This window comes from Oryzias latipes, chromosome 2 (genome assembly GCF_002234675.1).
Source record: "Oryzias latipes chromosome 2, ASM223467v1".
In the NCBI taxonomy this organism is placed as follows: Eukaryota; Metazoa; Chordata; class Actinopteri; order Beloniformes; family Adrianichthyidae; genus Oryzias; species Oryzias latipes.
Window position 1 is genome coordinate 25,135,235 of NC_019860.2, and position 6,012 is coordinate 25,141,246.

Here is a 6,012-nt window from a genome sequence, read left to right on the forward strand (position 1 = left end):
AACAGAAGGTTCTGTTTCAACTCTGTGGAAACAGAAGGTTCTGTTTTAACTCTGTGGAACCAGAATGTTCTGTTTCAACTCTGTGGAACCAGAAGGTTCTGTTTCAACTCTGTGGAACCACAATGTTCTGATGGAACTCTGTGGAACCAGAAGGTTCTGTTTTAACTCTGTGGAAACAGAAGGTTCTGTTTTAACTCTGTGGAACCAGAATGTTCTGTTTTAACTCTGAAACCAGAAAGTTCTGTTTCAACTCTGTGGAACCAAAAGGTTCTGTTTCAACTCTGTGGAACCACAATGTTCTGATGGAACTCTGTGGAACCAGAAATTTCTGTTTTAACTCTGTGGAACCACAATGTTCTGATGGAACTCTGTCAAACCAGAATGTTCTGTGGAACCATAATTGTGTGTTGTAAGGTGTGGAACATAAAGGCTGAATTCTAAACAGTGGAATAGTGGAATAAATAAAAGCTTCCGTTTTAAGTCTGTGTAACCGGAATGTTCTGTTTCAACTATGTGAAACCACAATGTTCTGTTTGAACTCTGTGGAACCACAATGTTCTGTTTCAACTCTGTGGAACCACAATGTTCTGTTTCAACTCTGTGGAACCAGAAGGTTCTGTTTGAACTCTGTGGAACCACAATGTTCTGTTTGAACTCTGTCAAACCAGAAGGTTCTGTTTGAACTCTGTGGAACCAAAATGTTCTGATGGAACTCTGTGGAACCAGAAGGTTCTGTTTGAACTCTGTGGAACCAAAATGTTCTGATGGAACTCTGTGGAACCAGAAGGTCTTGTTTCAACTCTGTGGAACCAAAAGGTTCTGTTTGAACTTTGTGGAACCACAATGTTCTGTTTGAACTCTGTCAAACCAGAAGGTTCTGTTTGAACTCTGTGGAACCAAAATGTTCTGATGGAACTCTGTGGAACCAGAAGGTCTTGTTTCAACTCTGTGGAACCAGAAGGTTCTGTTTGAACTCTGTGGAACCAAAATGTTCTGATGGAACTCTGTGGAACCAGAAGGTCTTGTTTCAACTCTGTGGAACCAGAAGGTTCTGTTTGAACTCTGTGGAACCACAATGTTCTGTTTGAACTCTGTCAAACCAGAAGGTTCTGTTTGAACTCTGTGGAACCAAAATGTTCTGATGGAACTCTGTGGAACCAGAAGGTTCTGTTTGAACTCTGTGGAACCAAAATGTTCTGATGGAACTCTGTGGAACCAGAAAGTCTTGTTTCAACTCTGTGGAACCAAAAGGTTCTGTTTGAACTCTGTGGAACCACAATGTTCTGTTTGAACTCTGTCAAACCAGAAGGTTCTGTTTGAACTCTGTGGAACCAAAATGTTCTGATGGAACTCTGTGGAACCAGAAGGTCTTGTTTCAACTCTGTGGAACCAGAAGGTTCTGTTTGAACTCTGTGGAACCACAATGTTCTGTTTGAACTCTGTCAAACCAGAAGGTTCTGTTTGAACTCTGTGGAACCAAAATGTTCTGATGGAACTCTGTGGAACCAGAAGGTTCTGTTTGAACTCTGTGGAACCAAAATGTTCTGATGGAACTCTGTGGAACCAGAAAGTCTTGTTTCAACTCTGTGGAACCAAAAGGTTCTGTTTGAACTCTGTGGAACCACAATGTTCTGTTTGAACTCTGTCAAACCAGAAGGTTCTGTTTGAACTCTGTGGAACCAAAATGTTCTGATGGAACTCTGTGGAACCAGAAGGTCTTGTTTCAACTCTGTGGAACCAGAAGGTTCTGTTTGAACTCTGTGGAACCAAAATGTTCTGATAATGTTTTATTTGGAATAACAGTAATGTACAATACAAGAATAAATCACTTTTTCCCTAGATGGTATGATAATTATATTGTTTTAATCAGACAACTTTTCAATTCTCATGGACATCTTCTGACGTCTGAAGAATTTCTTTTATAATTCGGTATTCCTGTTCCACCCATAGTGTTAGATGCCGTTCCAACCAGTCTACTTCAACTGTTTAAAGGGATTTAGAACACAAGTCAATTAAAAACCCAGACAATTTTTTGGACAATGTGGATATTTGTGTTAATTCAGTTTCCAATAAACAAATAAGAAATCTTTTAAACCACAACCTTACCTGCTGGGAGGTTTTATTGGGAATCCAAATTTGTGCACATAAAATGGACTTATGCTTGGACTATTAGCAATAAATACTGTCTAAATAACAAAATAAAAGAGGTGTCCTTCAAAATATTGCATTGTATATATCCTACCAAAAAAACTGAGTAGATTTGTTGTGGACATGGACCTGTTTTGTTCATTCTGTGGAACTCAGGAGGAAACTATTGATCATCTGTTTGTGGACTGCAGACATACAAATAAGGTTTGGATTGAAGTGGGAAACTATATTGGAAATATAACTAAACAAACTGTTACATTTTTAGATAAAGACATTATTCTGGGTTACCCTAATGTTAAAGTAGACAAAGATTGTATCTTCATCACACAATTGTTTTTATTATTAGCAAAATTCCATATTCATAAAGCCAAATGGTCAAACTCCAAACCTAAATTCCAGCAGTTTTTGAGTGAAATCAATCAGTACTGTACCATTATCAAACATCTGCAAAACCAAAAAGCAATTCAACTAATTTAATTTTTGAAAGATTTAAAATTTATTAAACCCCAAAGATTTTTGAAGTAATAATTATTTTTGTCTTATGTTGTATATGTATGTGTATATATTTATATACTTTGTTTTGTTTCTTATATTTTTCTGCATTATGTACACATTTTAATTCCCCCTGAGACATTCACATTGTTATTGTATTATGTTGTTTGTCAATAAAGTATGAAAAAAAAAATCCACCGCACCCCCCTGCAATACCTCCCCCAGTTTGGGAACCACTGATTTAGAGGAACATAGACAGTGGAACCCATTCTCCTGTTTCTGGAGTTTGTGTTTGGTTTGAATCATAGAACATGACAGTTCCTCATCATTAAACTTATGTTCTTCGTGGTTCTGGTCAGGTTTTCTATCTGAAGGTCTCCAGCCGGCTAAATGTTGTCTGAAGGACAACGTTCCTGCGAAGAACAGTTCCACATAACACTATGCTGTTTGCCCGGGGGCCTCACTGAGTTTGAGAAGCTGTGGACCTCCATGGGGTTCTAATGTTCTTCTTCAGAGAAACAGAACCTGGAAGTGGGGGTGCATGGTGGGGGGGGTGGGGGGGTGTTCTGGCTTGGCTTGGGGGGGTGGTCCCTTTGCCTGTGCTGGGGGGGGTTGGCGGGGGGCGCTGCTCGGGAGGGGGGCCCAGCGGCGCTGGATGGGCTTCCCATCTACGCCTGGGGCTGGGATCAGCCCTTCCCTGGCTCTGGGGCGGGACGGGACAACCCTCTTGGGGCCCCTGGGCGCTCTGGGTGTAATCCGCTTCGGCTGCGGGGTCTGGGGGGTGGGTGGGGTGGGGGGTCTTGTCGGCCCTGTCCTGTGGGGTGGCATTCTGGGGGAGGGGGGGGGGCCACTATTGGTACGGGGCAGGGGGGGTTGACGGGTCGGGGTCTCCGCTGAGGCCATCGGCGGTTTCCCCGGCCGGTTGGCTGCCTCGGTCCCGTCGAGGCCTGACCAGAGCTCTTCTAGGGCCGGCGTTTGGGGGTGGGGGCCTGGGCTTGCTCCGGGGGGGGGGCGGCGCTTTCTGGCTCCTCTCCCTCTGTGTGGGGTGGGTGGTGCTGGGCCTGGAGTGTCGGCGCCTCCGGGGGTGGGGCCCCTGGGCTGGGTGGGCCTGGCCCCCTTGCTGGGGGGGGGGGGCGGGGGACAGCTGTTTGACCACCGGGGGACAGTCTACTTACCAGCAACTTACCCCCTTCCTCATATAACCTCATTATAGGGTGAGGGGGTGGGGGGCTTAGCCTGCGATGAGCCTTGGGGGGGGGGGGTTTACTAGGCAGTGGCCCCCCCTCCTATGGTTGCCGTATGGAGTGGGCCCCCCCTCTTTCGGTTTTATTTGCACCTTAGACATGTAGGGTCCTTGGTAGGGGGGGTGCTTGGACATCACTGCCAGCAAGCAGCAGATGTCCTCCTAGCACCCTACCCGCCAATTTTAACCACACCTTAGACATTTAGGGCCCCTTGGTGGGGAGGGTGAGGGGACATCACTGTGAGTAATCAGGAGATGTCCCCTTAGTGCCCTACCCGCCAATTTTAACTGCACCGCCCTTAGTACACACACCCCTCCCCCCTCAATATATACATCCCAAAATAAACACACACACATGCACACACACACCCTCCTAAACACATATACACGCACACACATTTTGCAAGGAAGGTGGGACCTGGGTCCATCTGTCCCCTGCCTCTTCCCTGGTGGGGGGTACGGGCCCCTTTGCAACGGCGGCCGTGTCCCCGGGGTGCCGGCTTCCTGGGCCCGGCGGTGCTCTCTCCGCGCGGTGGGGGGGTTCACATTACATCTGAGCCGGGGGTGTTGGTGTCCCTGGGGGGTGGGTTCTGGTCCTTGCTCCTGAGCGCTGGGCCCCGCCAAATTTCCAACTGTGGCCGAGCCTGGTCGGGCCATATTTACAACACCCCTTGTGGGCCCTCTTTTTTTCCTCGGGGTTCCCCCCTCCTGGGCGGGGGCGGCGGGCCCCTGCCTTGCTCCTCCCTGGACCAACCATGGGCCGGGCGGATGGCTGCCTGGAGTGCGGAGCGGGTCTCCCTTGGGGGGTCCTGGCTCGTACCTGGGGTTGGGGCGGGGGGATGCCCAGAACTCCTGGGTGGTGGTGGGGTGCTCGTCTGGGGCTGTGGGCGTCCTTCTCCGGTGGGGCCCTGCGTTGGGTTCTCCCGGCGCTGCGGGGGGGCTGTTCTCCTGGTTGGGCTGGGGCGCCGCTCTCTTTCCCTCCGTGCCTCCCTGCTCTCTGGCTCTGGGGGCCTCGCGGCGGTCCTGCTGGCCCTGGCCTGGGTGGCGGGCTTGGTCGCCCGGGCGGCGTTTGTTCCCTGCCGGTTTCCGTGTGGCGTTGGGGGAATTCCGGCTGCCGCTGCTGCTGCGGTGGGGGTCTTGGGGTGGGGATGGCTGGGCGCTCTCCCTCCTTCTTTTCACATTCCACCATCCATTTTAGAAGAACATGAGCACTCACCTGAGCACGGGTGTTGGCTCACCTTTGCACTGGCGGTTTGCGTGACTGAATGACTGAAATGTTTCACACTAGTTGGTTTTAAGGCATAAGTATGCGTGTGAACACTATCTGTTTTGTGTACATGTCGACAGATGGACATGTTTGCAGCTAGCAGGTGTGTTTGACACTTGGGTGTGTGTGTGGACAGGCTCCGCCCTTTTTGTACTGCATTTGAGCCTTACCATCGTGATTAACAACCAGTAAACTTGTTGCTTTATGCTGCTTCATGGTCTTATCCCCCTTCCCCTCCTATTATCACCCCCTACCCCCCCTCTCTCTAACGTCCCTCTCTCTTCTTCCCCTCTTTCCTTTTCCGTCCGGTCCAACACCAAAGATTTTCAAACATGATTGAAATTAATAAAGTTTGGCCTCAATTACAAAAGGGGTTGATTCAGACATACCTTTGGTTTGTCTGTAGATTAATAACCCCTCTTGTTAAAGTAAAATATGTCCAACACAAGAGGCCCTCAGCTCTCATCTGTCTGCCCAGCTGTTGGACAGGACAAGTTAAAAAAAGTATAAGAAAAAAAAGAGAAACAGAACCTTTTTCCTGAGAGGACTGGAACCCCATCCATGACCGTACTCCTGCAGTCCTGCGTGTTCTTAGTGTGTGAGGCTGTCGCGATAACACACAAACTTCTGAGGTTCTCCATTTAAAATCTAAAATCCTCCATTTTCCTTACTAACTTGATCCTTTTCAGGGTTATGGGGTTGCTGGAGCCCATCCCATCCGCTGTTGGGTGAAGGTGAGGTTCACACTAAACGGGTCACTGGTCTGTGATTGGACCACACGATGATAAACAACAGTAACAAACTTTATTTGGACATCACCTTTAAGATAAAAATCACAAAGAGCTTCACAGTAAAATACAGA